This window comes from Ostrinia nubilalis, chromosome 10 (genome assembly GCF_963855985.1).
Source record: "Ostrinia nubilalis chromosome 10, ilOstNubi1.1, whole genome shotgun sequence".
Lineage (NCBI taxonomy): Eukaryota > Metazoa > Arthropoda > Insecta > Lepidoptera > Crambidae > Ostrinia > Ostrinia nubilalis.
This window is the reverse complement of record NC_087097.1, coordinates 2,765,358-2,784,894: the sequence shown is the minus strand read 5'-3', so window position 1 is coordinate 2,784,894 and position 19,537 is coordinate 2,765,358. Positions and strand designations below refer to the sequence as shown.

Sequence of the window (19,537 nt, the reverse complement as noted above, 5' to 3'; positions counted from 1 at the left end):
GCTAGCGATCATATTTCATTGGATTAAGACTTGACTCTTAAGTCAAGTCTGCAGTGTATAGTAACTAGCAACCTCATATTCTATAGAAAGTAACTCTGTCTGTCTGTGTCGCTTTGACGCCTAAACCACTGAACTGATTTTTATGAAATTTGGCATAGATATAGTATGAGTCCCGGAAAAGGACATAGGATGGTTTTTATCCCGATTTTTGAAACAGGGACGCGCGCGATATAGTTTTTCTTTCACTGACAAAATTCCACGCGGGCGAAGCCGCGGGCGGAAAGCTAGTATTATTATGTAGCTATAGTAGTTCTCTTACTTCCGTAACTATAGATCAATATGTATATCATTGATCTAATTAATTAATGATCTTACTTAATAACTAGCGGCCGCCCGCGACTTCGTACGCGTGGATCAAGTGATACCCCCTTAGGGGTGGAGTTTCGTAAAATCCTTTCTTAGCGGATGCCTCCGTCATAACATTTACCTGCATGCCAAATTTCAGCCCGATCCGCCCAGTGGTTTAGGTTGTGCGTTGATAGATCACTACGTCAGTCAGTTAGTCAGTCAGTCACCTTTGAATATTTAGATTCTACATACCTTCCTTTGTTAATCAATTTCCTCAAGTGTACATAACAAGCAATAATAAAACAATTTTATACTTCACTCGTTTCATTCTTTCTGGAACGCCGACTTTCTTTTGTTTAGCTAATCTCTACAGCTCAGTGGATCAAATCTCTGGCGCAGATAAGCCCGCCTTTTTGTGGGGCTCCAGCCGGAAATTTATTTTTGGTGTCAGTTACAGCTATTTTTAGTTTCTTAGTCTGGTTGGATTTTTAAAACAGAGTTTTAGAAGTTAAATTAGTTTAGATGCAAAGATAGTCTGCAGTCAAGTTTGACTAAACTTTATAAAAAGTCATGACGTGCATAATTTCATATTCCTACATAATTTAATAATCCAGACTGTCTGTAGTGTCTGTCTGTTACGCTTTCACGCCTAAACAGCTGAACCAATTTTAATGAAATTTGGTTTAGAGGTAGTTTGAGTCCCAGAAAGGAATAGGTAAGTTTTTATATCAGTTTTTAAACAGTGACGCGCGCGCGTTTTTCTGTGACAGACAATTTTTTATTTATGCAGATGAAGCCGCAGGCAAAATCTAGCCCATAATAATTTACTTGTCTTAGCCCATAATAATTTACTTGTCTTATCCCAAAACAATAAAAGTAAAATAAATCGTGTCAATTTATTTATATCTTTTCAGAATGAGAACGCTCCATTCCATCAGAATCGTGTGTCAAATGTTTTAAATATTCATTTGTTCGTGCGCCATTCGAATTCCGGAGGGCGCATTACTCAGTGCGATCACGTTCGTCGCGAGTTCCGCATAAACTCGCGACGTGTAACGCGTCCTTATTTGTTATTTGTACGATGTTTGGTCCTGAGTATTTATACAACGAAAGATTCAATTGTGTTTTGGATTGTTTGCAGAAAGTAAAAGTTTCATTTGACATGAAACCCGCCAAACATGTTCATGTAAAATGTTGCCAAGATGAGGCCAAAATGATTCGCATTGTGAAAATATTGTCAGACGTCATGTGCAGCTTAGCATCTAACTCCACACGCCCTAAAGCTTAGTTGCAACGCCTAACTTTAACCGTAACTATAACCGGTGTTTTTTGTATGAAGTTAGACAGATTTTTGAAGTTTGTCAAAGTTAAAATATGGTGGTGCAACCCAATCTAACTCTACAAGCCGTAACCAAAAAAAAACTTTACATCTTCGTCACATGGGAAGGTGAAAAATGTATTCGATATTCATTACTTTTCTCTTATACAAGTTGTTATAGTAACATAGAGTTTGTTTAGTTAGGCTTGTAGAGTAACCCCCGTATTCACAAACATCACTATGAGGTCTCTCAGTGCGCGTGGACGCACAGGGTGACACACGTACCAATCACAGGGCTCTATTCAACGCTGTGCGTTCGATTTGCTGCTTTACTTAAGCAAGCATTGTTTGTGAATATGGGCGTTGGGTGTATGGAATTAGAAGCCTGGCTCTACATGACAGCAGCTAACTTTTTAATTTTTGCCAAAAGAAATTCCCAAATAGGTTGCCACTGCAACTGAAAGCCACTTTATATGTGGCTACCCATAACTTGGTATTCTGCTTATCATTATACACTGTGAAATGTAAATGATTAAGCTATCTACACATTAATATTACTACTAATTCTGGTATTAGGTTTCGCATTCCGTCGAATAAGGAAGGATCTGGGTTATTCCTTGTATTCAATCATCTGGGATGAGTATCTAGATTATAACTGACTAATGTTCGCCGTTGGAATGTTCAATTATGTAGGTATCTTCTATCATTAAGGGTGAGTTGCACCATCTTACTTTGACTTTGACAAACGTCAAAAATCTGTCAGATTCCATACAAAAAGCACCGGTTATTGTTATTATTACGGTTAAAATAAGTTGGTGCAACTCAGCCTTAGTATCTATGTTACAGTCAAAGCTCATAGTCGGTTATTGTGGGGCTTCGGTGCGAACAAAAAAAAATTCAGAAAGTGTTAAGCTGTTTTTTTTTTACAGAAGAGAGCATTTGGGATCATGTACATTTTTAAACATTAAAAAACAAATATAAAATTGGCAAGAGCATAACAAAGTCTGAGTTGTACCAACTTTGACCGTAACTTTAACGATAACCGGTGTTTTTTGTATGGAGTTTAACAGATTTGTTTGTCAAAGTTAAAGTAAGATGGTGCAACCCAGCCAAGAGAATTACTCTGAGAGAACAATCTAGTAAACCACCTTTATTCAACCACACAAAAAAAACTATCATTGTTTTTTTAAGTTTTCCATTGCCATCTTTAGCACAACTAAAAATAATATTGTAGTGTATGTAGGTAGTTTAAGATAACTAGTTGTCAGTTAAAAAGTGTAAGACCCGAAATGTAACGCCAGTCTAAAATAAACCGTGCACACAATAGACGTGTTTCCTTTCTCTCGTATACTTCAGTGGCGAACGAGGATTTTAAATATTAATAATTATTATCGGTGTCGGTGCAAGATTTAGTTCTGTCGGAATGGCGTCAATCGGCAAAATCGGCGAATTTAAAGTCGACGGTGGTAATTGGACTTTGTACGTGGAGCGGTTAGAGATGTATTTAGAGGTCAACAAGGTCGACAAAACCATGTGGCGGCCAACGTTAATTGCGGTCATGGGGGACGAAACCTATGAGCTCCTGAGTAATCTAACCAGCCCAGAAAAACCGGCTCAGAAAACATATGAAGAAATAGTGAAATTATTGCGTGAACATTTACAACCGAAACCATCTGTCATGGCGGAAAGATATCGCTTTAGACAAAGGAGGCAAAAAGATGAAGAATCCGTTGCGCAGTACGTATCAGAACTGAAGAAGTTATCAAGATTTTGCGATTTTTCGGCCAGCCTAGAGGACAATTTACGAGATCAGTTCGTATGTGGATTACGCAGTGACATTATTCGACAACGCCTGTTCGCGGAGGACGATTTAAAATACCAAGGAGCGGTAAAATTGGCATCGGCATTAGAAGCGGCGGAGAGAGACGCAGCCGTGGTGGAATTTGGGAATAAGGCGGCAGGGATGTCAACGGCGGCCGAGGTGCACGCGATGAGGTCATTCTCGCGTGGGCGCGGCGGGAAAGCGGGGTGGCGCGCACCGCCACCGGCAGCGCCGGCGCACGGGGGCCCGTCGGACACGTGGCGCGGAGCGGGGTGGCGCGCGCAACCACCGGGGCCGGCGGCACGCGGAGGCCCGTCGGATGCGGCGTGCGGCGCATGTGGCGGACAAGACCATCGCCACGAAAATTGCCGTTACAAGGAATTCATCTGCAGTAGATGTCGGCGTCGCGGGCATTTGCGGCGGGTGTGCCCGGAGCGGGGTAGCCAGGGCGATTTCAAGCGAGGGATGCATCACGTAACGGAATTCACCGAGGACTCTGCCGGTGAGGACGCCGCGGATGAGCGGCTGACGCAAGCAGAAGAGGAATTATTCCAGCTGAACTTGAACGGATATAAACCGGTGAGCCTGTCTTTACTTATTGATGGACACAATATAGTGATGGAAGTCGATACGGGATCAGCCATATCGTGTATAAGTGAAATTACATACCATAAATATTTCAAGATTAATCCTATAGAACCATGTAAAACCATACTCAAGTTCTACGATGGCAGTAAGATTAAACCGTTAGGTACTATCAAACCGCAAGTTAAATATAATAATGTTTGTAAAAGATTAGAATTATTTGTAATAAAAGGAGGGACGACGTCCCTATTAGGGCGATATTGGCTTAGCGAATTAAATATCTCCATTCCACCGTTTCATAAATATCAGGTTTCGAATAACAATTGTATTAAAGACAGTAATAATAATAGTTTGTCATCGTTACTCGATAGGTATAAGGAGTTATTCGAGGAGGGACTGGGTCGGTTCACCGGGTGCAAGGCGACGCTGCGCGTGCGCTCGGGCGCGGCGCCGGTGTTCTGCCGGCCGCGCGCGCTGCCCTACGCGCTGCGGGCGCGCGTGGACGCCGAGCTGGACCAGATGCTGGCGGCGGGCGTCATCGAGCCCGTGGACCACTCGGACTGGGCCACGCCTTTAGTACCGGTGAGGAAGGCGGATGGTGGACTCCGAATTTGTGCTGATTACAAAATAACATTAAATCCAGTTTTGTTGGTTGATAGGTTCCCCTTACCGCGTATCGAGGACCTCCTGGTTGGTCTCAAAGGGGCGAAAATGTTTTCCAAAATTGACCTCTCCCAAGCCTACAATCAGGTTGAGTTAGATAGCTCGAATGAACTCACTGTAATCAACACACACAGGGGGCTATTCAAATACAATAGGCTAGTTTATGGCTTATCTTCAAGCCCGGGAATTTTTCAGCGCATTATGTATAACCTTCTAGGAGATATTCCGAACGTAGAAATATTTTTAGATGACGTAATAATTGCGACAGGGGGAGGGGACAGGGAACATTTGGCTACTCTGAGTAAAGTACTTCAAAGGTTACATAGTCATGGAATGAGGTTAAAAAGAAGTAAATGCTCATTCATGGTAGATGAGGTTAAATACTTGGGATACTTAATTTCAAAAGAGGGAATAAAAGTAGATCCTGAAAAAGTAGAAGCTATTAAAAAAATCCCTCGTCCCCGAGATGTTTCAGAATTACGATCCTTTTTAGGTTTAGTTAATTTTTATGCGAAGTTCGTTAAAAATCTTAGCTTTGTTCTAGCACCTCTGTACACACTACTAAAAAAAAATGTGCCATGGAGATGGAACAAAGAACAAGAAATATCATTTTTACATATTAAGTCAATTTTAAGCAGTGCTGAAGTTTTAACTCATTATGACCCGGAACAGCCTTTATATTTAACATGCGATGCAAGCGCCCGCGGCATAGGCGGCGTGCTGACGCAGCGGTCTGCGAGCACAGCTGATGGCGGGGCGGGGGGCGCGGGCGCGGGGCGGGAGCGGCCCGTTATCTATGTGTCCCGCGCGCTCACTGACGCAGAGAAAAATTATTCGCAAATAGATCGCGAGGCGCTTGCGATTGTGTTTTGTTTAGGAAAGTTGCATCAGTATTTATACGGTAGACGATTTGTTTTACGAACCGATCACAAACCCTTGGTCAGTATATTCGGCCCTAAAAATGGCATACCGCAAATGGCGGCAAGCCGGTTACAGCGTTGGGCGATTAAATTAGCGGCTTATACATACGACATAGAATTTGTTAGCTCTAAAGACAATGGAGCAGATGGCCTGTCTCGGCTCCCCGTTTCATTAAAATTACCCAATACGAGCGATTGCTTGGAATTACCTGAACAAACATATTTACATTTTGCGCAAAATGAGATGTTACTAGATTATAATGAGTTGAAAAAACAAACGCAGCGCGATGCTATGTTAGGTCGGGTACTCAGTTACATAAGAGACGGCTGGCCTAGTAATTCCGAGATTAAAAACTTACAACCATATTTTAATCGCAGAAATGAGATTTATGAGGAATTAGGTTGTATAATGTGGGGTCACAGGGTAGTCATACCTGAAAATTGTAGGAGTAAAGTATTATTACAATTACACGAATCCCACATGGGAATAGTAAAAACAAAAGCGACAGCTCGAAGTTACGTCTGGTGGCCGGGGATCGACGAGGCGGTGGAGGCGCTGTGCCGCGCGTGCCCGGCGTGCGCGGCGGAGGCGGACGCGCCGCCGCGCCACGCGCCCAGCCCCTGGCCCTGGCCCGCCGCTCCGTGGTCGCGGTTGCACGTAGACTTTTTGGGACCTATTTTTAATAAAACCTACCTAGTAATTATAGATGCTAAAACCAAATGGCTAGAAGTGTTCCAGGTACCGAGCACTGCGGCTACGAGTACTATTCATAAACTTTCGGAGTTATTCGCGCGATGGGGACTTCCCAAACAGTTAGTTTCGGACAATGGGCCCCCTTTTACAAGCAAAGAATTTTCAGAATTTTTGCGAGGTTGTGGTATCGCTCATTTTTTTACTGCCCCCTATCACCCGGCTTCGAACGGTGCGGCCGAGAATGCGGTTCGCACGATTAAAAAAGTTATTAAGAAGGCGATAAGACTAAATCTCGACGTTCACTTATTTTTGAATACTTTCTTATTACACTACCGTAACACGGAACACTGCACCACAGGAGAAAGTCCTGCGGCGCTCATGTTAGGTAGGCGACTCCGGACCAAATTAGATATCCTAAGACCTAACGTCGAGAACAGAGTCAGTATAGTGCAGGCGCGTCAGGCAGAGAGTAGGGGACAGCCAGGAGATAATCGAGAATTGCACGCGGGGGAGGAAGTATGGTATAGGAACTATCAAGGTACGACGCGATGGTTACCAGGGGAGGTATCGCAGAAAATAGGAGGTACCGACTATAAGGTACTAGATGGGTTAGGGAGAGAGAACCATAGACATATTGATCAGCTCAAACGTAGGTCAAGGAGTTCACTCATTTGTCCTAACTCACCCCTGTCAGATAAACAGGATGAGAACAGGCTATCTATTCCCAGTACCACTATGAATGAAGCCGGTCCAGAGGAGACGCGCCCGCCAAGCCAAGAACCAGCGGGAACCACCAGCACCACCCAACCGCCCAGCAACGAGCGCGAGCCGAGCGCCGGCGGCGCCGCGTCCGCGCCCAGCCCGCCTGCGCCCGAGCCGCCCCAGTCCCGACCGATACGACAGTGTAGGCTCAACCCTCCAAAATATAAATTGTAGTTTTTATTGTTTGTATACTTATCATTATTATTAAGGTAACTTATTCGTACGTACGTACATAGAAATGTAGTTATAAATTTAGTTCGTAAAAAAATGTTAATTAACGATAAATAAGGGTGAAGGATTGTAGTGTATGTAGGTAGTTTAAGATAACTAGTTGTCAGTTAAAAAGTGTAAGACCCGAAATGTAACGCCAGTCTAAAATAAACCGTGCACACAATAGACGTGTTTCCTTTCTCTCGTATACTTCATCCTCTTCCTCAATGAAAAATGACCACTATTTCCAAGTGAAAACTGGCAAAACCTTTCGCAAAGCGGATTGAATAAATGAATTTGTGTTCCCTGGCAATGAGCGGCGGCCATAATTATACCTGTCGGTCTGGGCTCCATTCCGCGGCTTCACCCAAACATTTTTCGCCGCAATCGCTGGCTATTAGGGGAACGTAGTCTTGGATCTGGCGATCATTATTATTATTTTATAGAGTGTTTATTGAACGTTATTCATATTTAGTGTCACATTAGTGTGCATTATCTTAAAAATAATCTCAAAAACTACTGGACCGATTTGGAATCTTTCACCATTAAAATCAATTTTTTTCTGATTTTTTTTTGTTGAGATTCCTATATTTACCCCTTTTTCTGATTTTTTTTTGTTGAGATTCCTATATTTACCCCTGCGTACCGGGGCGGGCCGCTAATATTCAACAAAATAGTAACTAACGTCTTTCTTCAAATTTTACATCTCCATTTTTAGCACAACTAAAAATAAAAAGTATCATTCTTTACCTCAATGAAAAATGACCACTATTTCCAAGTGAAAACTGGCAAAAGCGGATTGAATAAATGAATTTGTGTTCCCTGGCAATGAGCGGCGGCCATAATTATACCTGTCGGTCTGGGCTCCATTCCGCGGCTTCACCCAAACATTTTTCGCCGCAATCGCTGGCTATTAGGGGAACGTAGTCTTTGATCTGGCGATCATTATTATTGTTTTAGAGATTGTTTATTTGACGTTATTCATGGTGAAATTAGTATCATAGGTCATGAGTGAGTACATCTTATCTTCAAATCGGTGAATCGGTAGCCTAACATCCTCATCACTATGTGACTCGACTTTCGACTGGCGCGACAGCCACATAAAAAGCCTAACAAATAGATAGATAGGCCGGACAAGAGAATATTTGGCCGGACAAGTCCGTAAAAAGCCAAACCGGACACCTGGCAACCCCGTCCGGGGTTCCATTCCGCGGCTTCACCCAAACATTTTTCGCCGCAATCGCTGGCTATAAGGGGAACGTAGTCTTGGATCTGGCGATCGTTGGAATAACTTTATAAATTGTTTGTGTAACAAAGGTTTAATATTTAGTAAATGTCTTTGTTTACAAAATTAAGATTTTTTAAATTTAGTTTACCCGCTAATGTGTCAAATATACTTAGGCCCGATTCGGCTAAACTTCTATCCGAGAATAACTCCTGGTATAACTAGCACATTGACAGTTTCAGTATGGGAAATATTATGTCAAAACTGACGATTTATTCTAGATTAATATTTACTCTTGTTTGGTCAAATCCACCCTAAGGCTGAGTTGCACCACCCTATTTTAAGCGTGACTTTAACGATAACCGGTGTATGTTGTATGAAGTTTGACAGATTTTTGACGTTTGTCAAAGTTAATGTAAGATGGTGCAACCCAGCCTAAGTGTGCTACCTACCTAACTTACGTTTATAGGCCTTAGTTCACATAAGAACTAACAAAAAGAGAAAGGACCATTCTAGGAGTAAGTTAATGTTAGAGCTCTTAGATCTTATCAATAAACAATCTTTTATCCAACTTAGCAACTAATTTACTGAGTCATTTCTTCTACAGCAAAATCATTTTTTTTACGAGCTTACCTAAGTATTTGCTCTGACAGTTAATTCATACTGCAAGAATATGATTTTTACATAAAGATCTTGCTTTTACTTTGATTTTATGAACTTTACTGTAAATAAGATTGTTTTAGTAGAGAGTAATTACCGATTAAAATTAGTTGGCCATAACTGGCCCTCGGCCTATTTGGCAATTTGTTTTAAAGTCGAACCGAAACAATGGGTCGTGCCATTGATTTAATGGCCGATTGTCAGTTGTCACCTGACAAATGACGCCCACTCGACAGAGTTTAATGAAAAATTAAGCAAAATTATGGATAATGTACTATGGGGATTAGCTGTTTCCACCCAGACCGCATTGTTAAAGTCATTAGCGGATGATATTCCAATTTTTAAGGCAAGTACCTATAGAGAAAAGTTTTCATGTAACGGCCAGGGTAATACAGAGGGCCTAGTGTGTTTTCATCAAACGCGCTTACGTACAGCGTCCCTAGCGGGAAACGTTCAAAAACTAAAATCACACTCACACTCAGCCCACATAATACCTAAATGCTCTGTTAAGGGTTAAGAGGTCAGTTTTTATTCAGGGTATTTTCTGGCTTTATTAAGGTATTTTTGTTTTAGTTAAAAATACTTTTTCTCTTACATTTCATTATCTATTGTTTTACTGCTTTGCTACTAATTTCTTGAGTATAGAAGTAAAAGTTTAAGTACTAATTCAAACAGTACAGAAGTGCCCATTTCCATTGCATGGTAACATTACTGTTGTAGTACTGATGATGGCATTTCAAGCATAACACTGAGCATCTTATGCAGTTGTAATAGAGGTCATTTTCCCACAGATATGTATACTTGGATGTGCTAGTTACTGTGCAAACGAAAACTTTTCGGTTTATCTGTAGCTGTAAATAAATAACAATAAATTCGTGCACAAAGCCGAATTTGCCTCCACACTATCGTGAATAAAGTTTTACAATACAATCCTGGTTGAAATGCCTTGGGAGAGCAGATTTCAGTGGGTTAACGTCATCAAAGAGTTTGTATTAACGATAATTAGGTACTAGAAATAGTAGAACTCAATTCGGTTGGGGCAGAAAAGTTCTTGTGTGGCGATCATGGACCGAACGACCCGGTGTGGGCAGTATGGGCAAGACTCCCATCCGGTGAACCGACGATCTATTATGTGTAGTGATGGTCGAGGAAAGCACATGGATTCGGGTAGCGCAGAAACAGTCGTTGTTGAAATCCTAAAGGGAGGCCTTTGTCAAGCAGTAGACATCTTTTAGTTGAAACGAAAAGTGATTCCTAGATCACTCTACTTATAGAAACTTATTTTCCAAAACTTAACATTGACTGGTTGCCTTCTGAAATGTTTTTATTTGTGAATTAATAATACCTATCAATGTAGGTACTTACTACATAATACAATATCTGACGGTAATGGCAAATGAACAAATAAACTTAATATACGGGAATTTCCCGGTGGGAAACAATGGCTACGGGATGAGGTGTTGTGGATTGTTAATGTAACTTATTATGTTAAAAAAATATTTCACTAGGACCTAGGTAATACCTGCCTTTTTTCAGATTGCCAAGAGTTTTGTTAAGCGCACTTCCAACATAGTAAGTTAATTTTAAGGGTGGAACAAAAATCTAACTGTTTCATTCTAGAAATAAGACATTCCTAATTCTTTGAAGTCAAAGCAAAGATTATTCTAACGATAAATTATTATATAACCTTCAAATGGTGGGACAAGTCCCCATTAAAGGCCTCGGTCGCTAAGGCCGGGGAATTTGTTACAATTCAACCGTCCTTAGACGGTTATTTGTTAATATTCCTTAATAAGCGACTCAATTTTGTGGAGCTGCTAATTTATTGTGCTAAGGAATTGAGAATTTTGAAAGGGTCACGGCGTGGCCACACGGTGAGACGTTTGCCATATTTAAGCTGTATTTTCATTCATTTTATAATATCTGAAGAAAGAATAAACTGTTATTATTTTGTTCTAATCTGATGGAATTGTGGTTTATCGAATTTGTATTTTTTTTTTGTGTAGAGTGCAATCAAACAGTAGGCTAGGTCTATCTTTGATTGTTGGGAAGGTATTGATAGATAGGTTACATTCCTATAGATAACTTTTTTATTTGTTTCAATGAGTAAATAATAAATAGTTTTATTTGTGATTAAAAAAAAGCTCTTTTAACCCTAAACTACTTCTGTCATTCTAGTTTAGCAATCAAACGACAGTATAAAATAACAACATAACAATCTAAAGTAAACTACACATTATCGTTAGCGTCAGTACAGTCGTCTCCAAAAATAGAAGCGATATCTGGTCCTAATAGTTTAATCTTCCCCTAATACTAAACATGAATAGGTAGTCGCGTTCTTGAGCCCCACATCACCGCACCCTTGAGTTCTGGACCAGTATCTTGAGACCTATCCCCTCCTCCTTAGCCTGTACAAATAGGGTGTGAAAAGAGCGTGATGGGCCACCATGGGGGTCCTAGTTGGCTGGCCACGAGGATATATAGGACCCCCTATATCAAGCGACCCGAGGGCCGTCTATCTTCGGTGTACCCGAGGAATTTTGGTCCAAGTGTCGTAGTGTAAATAGTGGGGACGTTTAAGTCACAAGAACAAACAAGTCTAAGGCTGAATTGCACTAACTTCCTTTAACCGTAACTATAAAAATAACCGGTGTTTTCTGATAGATTTTTGACGTTTGTTAGGGTTAAGTAAGATGGTGTAACTCAGCCTAAGTTTATTCACTTTTATTATGATAAAGCCAGATGCAATATTTTTTTTTCATTGCTATCGAATGTCACTTTTGGAATGTGATTCTGTAATAGGTAAGTAATCTGTAAGTATACCTACTATAAAGGACTCTACACACCAAGTGCACCGACAACCCGACAGCTTGGTGTGGTGGTTTTTTTCAAAAGATTTATGTCAACGACTTGTACAGACAAGACATAGAAAGTCTTTTGGTCAGTTTGGTATACAGACTGCATAACACTTAATCCTTTCCTCTTACTACTGCTCATCTAGCACAGCCATCTTGGGAAACGCAATGAAATAATCACAAAATATCTACCTACTTTTTTCCACTGCGAAGCGGGAGACAAGCATTAGTAACCTCAGTCGGCGAGTTAATTGATGTAAAAAACAGATAAAAGCCATCATTTTCAACGATTTTTAGAACAAAGAATGTAGCTCTGCCAAACGCTCTTGTCATACACCACCACGTATATCACGACATAATGTAGTAAGCGACATTATCGCAGCTTCTATCACGCACCGAAATTGCGTCTCGTCTCTTTAAAATTATTGCCTCGTAACTCTTGAGCTAACGCGCCATTCTGATTCGAACTAAAATTGCAGGATAGTTGTGTGGTGGTTCGCTGCTCGTAAGTTAAAAGGGTTGGCTTGTCTTGGCAAGTATCGTATATTACTTTAATTTAACCTAAAAAATCATAGAAGTAATATTTTTAGACGTGAATCAAAAAACTTTTTTACAGTTTTCAACTTTACAACATACGTTATGGACTTCGTTATTAGTACTTATAGATTAGATCTGTTCAGAATTAAAATAGCGTCACAAAAGGCACGCTAGCTACGAGTACCTCAAAATAAACAAAATAGGCAATTCATAAAAGCAAACCCCAGAACTTGACTAAGTAGTTGTACAGATAAGGGACTAGCTACTTTTTGATAAATATGATGACATAAATAATTAACAAAATCATTCACATTAAAGATAGTTTGTCGATTACAGGCTTCTGCAACATGACCTATGATGACCCATTCTGCAACATGATGAATTTGTTATTTACAGAGAATAGAGCCATTTAAAAGATATATTCGAAGGTAAAACGCCTAATAACCCTTCAATATCAACCACTAAATTGTAACTGATATGTATCTAATGGATACAACAGACAGATAAACCTATCCCACATTAAATTAATATGGAAGGATATTATTTATTAGGCAATATTGGGTGTTAACTAGGATCCCCAATGAACTGTTTATGGCCCTTAGGTTCTGTTGCGGTTGTAAAGTCTATAATTGAAAGGGATGGGAAGGATGACTTGGTATTTATGGTCTCTGAATAGAATAATAGTCAATCGAGTCAAACATTATCAATAAATGTGTAAATAAACATAAATATCATGTTTTTGAGATTGAATAGTTGAATAGGAGGATATTTTCACCCCTTCACGCAAAGACTACTGAAGAATTAATAATTTTCATTCAAATATGCAGCACTATAGCGGTTATTAGTCTCGCATCTTTTTAATGTAGCTTTAAGAAAAACAAAAGTGTTTACTTTGTGTTGTTTACGAAACTCACTCATTCACTATCACTTACCAATGTTCTGTATTCTATTCAGTCGTGATAAAGGTACTTAAGTATACTGAAAACTGAAACTAATTTAAATGAAATTCAATACAAGCAATTAAGTGTCACTCACAAAAAATACATTACATGACGTTTTAAAGTGTCTAATAATTATAAACCTTGTAAAACATTCGGTAAAAATAATTTGTCATACAGTCTAGCCATCCATTAAAACGACAAAGTTGACCGCAGATTGTAGCTCGGAACCAGTTTAAATCGGAACAAATTAACTTTTACGTTTTTAATTATACGAAGTGCTATCATTTTCAATATGCAGAAAGGCACAGAAGGTCTATTGGTAAGAGACTCAAACTTTTCAATCTGGTAGTCCAAGATTTACTTCTCCAAACAATTCTAAGCTATTCTAATGCTAGCTAGGTACCCACTTTATGATGTGTTCCCAACTTAAAAAGTTAATGTTATAATTTTGTGGCTAAAAAATCTTCTAGGTCTAATCTATCTATCTCTATTAAAAATTGATCAAAATTGGAGTTACTTTCGCATTTACAACAGTAGTGAAGACCAAACCCACTGAGTATCTTCTAATATTACAATCAATACAGATCCAAGCACTCATTTATTACGTTTTCTCCCGGAATAAAGTGTTAAAGCAAGTTTTATTATAGTATTCAGATAATCCGACATTCACCATTTCTTTCCCTGATTCGGCCGAGATGGAGAAATGAGTGTTAATGAATTGTCGTCTTTATATTACGTATTTTGAACCAACCAGCTACCATTTTGGCTTGGAGCCAAGGATCTTGAAGCTTTAACCTATTAGTATAAAACATCTCTGTGTCATTAATTTCTGCCTTATAATTAACATTTAGAGACCGAGTAAGCGCAAAAATATGAGGCACATCATACTAAATCTACGAGTAGACTAGCTCAGTTTTCTTCATACGTCTTGACAGTTGACAAAGTGAAACTCTAGTGATGTTTTTTGACTCAATTTAGAGTAAGTCCTTGTGTAAAGTAACCAAAGTAATACTTAAATTGAGCTAGGACTTTTGAAAATATTGAAGATTTTCTAGCCGACCCTTTTTCTTTGCGGTCCAGGGTATTTGTTTTTAGTCTAAGGTTGTGCCCTAAATTAGAGTACCTAAGTCATTAAATCCATTAAATTAATTTACTACCAGTGTACCTACCTTGAGTTTACGTTAGGTGTGCTCGCTAGCGAGTACGTCAAAAATCTCTATGAAGATTTTGTTTCTTGAAAGTAGCCGCTAGGGGCGCTGCACAATATGTCATACAATTAATGTCATTTTTTTACGCAGTCGCTAGCGAGCACACCTAACGTAAACTCATGGTAGGCACACTGTACAAAAATACAACCATTTTAATCTTAATCCGTGATTGAAAGTGGAAGGACATCGATTGTACGCCCTGTATTGGATTTGTCTCTAGGCTGACTGATGGTCGACCCGAGTGATTGCATTCGCTTCTTTTATTTCTATCGAGAGGTAGGTTTTCTGCTCGTCAATCTAAACCTATAGCATCTTAAAATAGGCGGTATTTTACTACAGAAATGTATGGTATGAAGATAAGCAGACTGAACAGAATATGTGATGAAATGGAATGAATCTTGCTAACAAAGACCGACCAATGCATTAAAATAATTTGAATTTGAATGTTTTTTTTTGACGTTGACACCAAGCTGTCTTTTGCTTCAAGTCTCATGTAGGTAACATTTGGCCTATAGTTAATATGCCAACATTTTTGTTGGCTAAGTTAAATAAAATTCAAGTACGAGTAAGTGTATGCAGCGCAGGACGTCCGGTCGTTGAGGAAATTCATGGGGGAGGCTTTGTCCAGCAGACTAGACGGCATTCGGTTGAAACGAACGAATATTACCAACTTATAATTAAATGGCACGACAAGATGGACTGACGACCTCATAAAGGTAGTAGGAAAGTGCTGGATACAAGCCGCTACCAACCGGGCCATGTGGAAATTATTGTGGGATGTTCGGCAGTAGATATCCTGTGGCTAAAATTATACGAAAAACTCTAATGTACCATTTTTTCAATATAAGCTTTGAATAGTGAGTATTCGCTAGAATAACAAAGCCTATGTACACATCTGGAGCATTTCATTTCGATCTTTTTTCCGTCACCCCTTTTAACCCTTCCTTCGGCTCTGGGTCATATTTGATATTCTTTTCGAAATGACGTTATAATATAACAAGCCTTCTGAAATCTTTTATGAATATCGGTTTGGCCGAGCGTGTTTATCATAATAATGGAAGGTCACATTAACTTCGGGCCGTTGGTTCGGGCCCCTCGACTGTAATGAATGGATTGTTTTTGGTGTTCCACTGTTTTTGAGACGGTTTTTTGGCTAATGAGTTACAAAAATGTTTTTTTAATGATAATATGGGCACATTATTTTATCATATTTTTGCTAAAAGTTGGAAGTAAAATGAAAAAATGACTTATCAAGAACGAAAAAGAAATCGCCAAGATATTTTTTGCTATTTTAGGGATATTTCAAAAATATTTTTCACAGTTAAAGTAAAATAAATAATAATTTACCGCTGGTTACTTATATCAAACATTTTCTTATTTTTAAACACTACAAAAAACTACCCCAACGTTTTATTCATACCTGATAGCGGTGTCTACCGTTCCCTATCAACACTAAAATACAGGAACCCACAGGAGGCCCGCCATCTTTTTTCTCAAAATTACTTCCGAATAGGTGCGAAAGATTGGCGTATTGTGAACGAGAATTTTCTACGAGTTGATGGATTAGGTACGATCATAAAATACACCTACCGACATTTGAGAGACTTCATAGTGAAAGGAAATTCTGGGTAAAAAGCCCGTTTGTGAGGGGTTGTCTTTTGAACTGCTGAACTATTAGGTATTCGAAAATAAAAATAAAAATATTCTACAAAAAAGTGCCAATTGGTGCAGCGGTGGTATAATACTTACCTGTTGCTTTTATTTATTTATTTTTTACATTACAATGCCTTGTTAACTGTAAAATTACAAAAATAGTATAACACTTACCTTGCACCCGCACACACCTTTGTTGTTCTGGAACAAGCTCTTCAAACACAAATGCACACCACTTTTTTTAATGTAACAAGGAAGAGACTTGTAACAAGGAAGTTCATTATTTTTGATAATATGAGAAATCATTATGGCGTCTGACAAAATTAAATATCAATCTGACAGCTGCTAGTTTGACTAAAACCCGAAATGTCATAAAACACAAACACAGAAAATAATTTTACTACATACCTATTTCACTCACGAACCGAGAACATAACTGAACATTATACACACGAATTTATAATGTAGAAACAGGATTTTCATTTTATTTCACTACAAAGTTTGTGCACACTTGCACACCCGATCGCGTCTCACGATTGACTGAGTAATGTTGTGGGTAGATTTGCTTTCCCTTGTCAAATCATTGTAGTTCCGTAATTGTCAAATCAGAAAGTAACTACCTACATTTTGACAAGTTGTTTATGAATATTTTTTAAGCGGTGAACAATTTCACTACAAAGTTTGTGCACACTTGCACACCCGATCGCGTCTCACGATTGACTGAGTAATGTTGTGGGTAGATTTGCTTTCCCTTGTCAAATCATTGTAGTTCCGTAATTGTCAAATCAGAAAGTAACTACCTACATTTTGACAAGTTGTTTATGAATATTTTTTAAGCGGTGAAAGTAACTACCTACATTTTGACAAGTTGTTTATGAATATTTTTTAAGCGGTGACCACATATTTTTTAACTGTCCCAGGGTAGGCGCGTCGTTATACGACTCCCTACCTCAAGACTTTCCCCGTCCTTGCAATCTTAAGTCAATCCTCGGTCTTGTTAACTCCCCTATTTTAGACATTCTATCAAAATTCATACTAATTAATAAAATAAAACTATAATAAATGTTCACGTCTCCCCCTCTCCACTAACTATTTTGTTTCCCTTCCTCCCTCCTTCTACTCACCTTGTTGTCTGTTCTCTTGTTTTTTCGTGATTTTATTATGTTTATACTAACTGTGTTGTCTTATCTGTGCCGTTGTGTTTGTCTGTTTTAGGTGTGCACGCTAGACTATACCTAATAGCACTCTACCCCAAGGTTTATAACTTTTTATACCGTGTAATGGCTATGCTCACGTGACATTGGCAAACGTGGAAACACAATAGCCATAGAGGAGAAGAAGAAGAAGAAGAAAAATTATTATTATAATAATTTCAAATCCTTTTATCTATACTTATAATAAATCTGTAGAGAGGTCAATTCTGTACATGAAATATATTTTCAAAATAACTATCAGGGGGTGATTAGTGATCGATACTGATGTGAAAAATGCAATCAGTAAAATTTTTGTCTGTCTGTCTGTCTGTCTGTCTGTATGTACCTTATAGAAACAAAAACTACTAGATTTTAACGAAACTTGGTACAATTATTCTTCATACTCCTGGGCAGGTTATAGTATACTTAGGAATTCCCACGGGAACGGGAATTAGCGGGAAAATCCTTTGCCATGAAAAATCTAAACCGCTTAAGTTAGACGCTTGAAATTTGGCATGCAGGTGCCTTAGTAAACTTAAAGCTTAGTTACAACACGATATTGCAAAATTCCCACGGGAAAAGGAGTTAGCGGGAAAAAACATTTGTATGAAAAAATCTAAACCGCGTAAGATAGATGAAGGGGGTAAAACGGGATCCACGCGTACGAAGTCGCGGGCGGCCGCTAGTCCTAATTAAGTTTAAATACGTTGTAAATATTGATTGTATTCTAGTGTATGTCTTGTTGGTTGTCCTATTAAATAAATAAATAATTTTAGGACTAATTTAGGCCAAAACTCCTACCTACATCAGGAAAAGAAATAAACTTTTTTTTATAAACATTTCGCATTTAAAACTAAATTTAGAACTCAATTAAAAAGAAACGGTTGCAAAAACACGCAGTTTAATCTTAATAATGGCTGGTAGCCCTAATTTCCAGCTTTTCACTCCAGAGTCAGGGTTGACATAATTTACTTGGCCCATTAATTCCAGGGTTGACTCCGTCGCGTTTTTCAGACAGGTTGAGAGGTCTTTAGCTCTTATTAAATTACCCCAATTTTAGAGCGTTAACTTTAAAGTGGGGAATTGTTCGGTAATTGTTTACAAGCTTTTTGTTAGTTTAGGGCTTAACTTTGAATTATATTTGAGTTACTACCTAATTTTGCACTTTTTATTTGAAATGCATTGCCTCAATTTGACGCTGATTGAGACACTTTTTTTTAAAAATAGATTGCTGAATATTTTATTCCATAATTTATGATTACCATATTTTATTTACTGAATTGTGAATTTGGCTAAAAATATAAACATAAAAAAATTAGCATATCAATCACTGAGAGCATCTGTATTACGAATTAGAAGTCTTAGGCTGAGTTGCACCATCTTCTTTAACTTTGATAAACGTCAAAAATCTGTCAAACTTCATACAAAAAGCACAAGCAAAGTTATTGTTATTGTTACGGTTAAAATAAGGTAGTGCAACTCAGCCTTACAGTGTTACAAAATGATAATGCACGTTTGTAAATATAAATAGAGTATTTTTTATGAAAATGGAATTACTTATAACATTAATTAAATTATCTTCGACCCATCTTCACCAATAAGTGGCTACAATGCATAATAACTTCGACCCATCAGAATTGATTTAGCAGCTCCAGAAATTACCTCCCCAAAACAATGTTTACCTAACTTGCTATATTATAATTCATGTGTTGCACAATACATCAACCAAACTTCGACTATCGACATCAAACTCGCAATACATGGGCCCATCGATACATGAAACATTATCTCCCATCAAACTTAAAGGCACACACACTGTTGGTATCATGATCGGAACTTTTCATTGATAGTTTGACGTGTGTTGGCAGCCCTGCGGACAGATGCAGTGATTCAGGGCTGGCACTATGCGATTGATAAAACATATATTTTTTTAATCACAATAT

The 19,537-nt window shown here is 38.7% G+C and overlaps 1 long non-coding RNA gene across 1 annotated transcript in view; it reads left to right on the top strand.

The window, feature by feature from the left end:
• The window catches only part of LOC135075687 (uncharacterized), a 545,949-nt gene that overhangs the window by 292,990 nt on the left and 233,422 nt on the right, over nt 1–19,537 (top strand). The window lies entirely within an intron of this gene.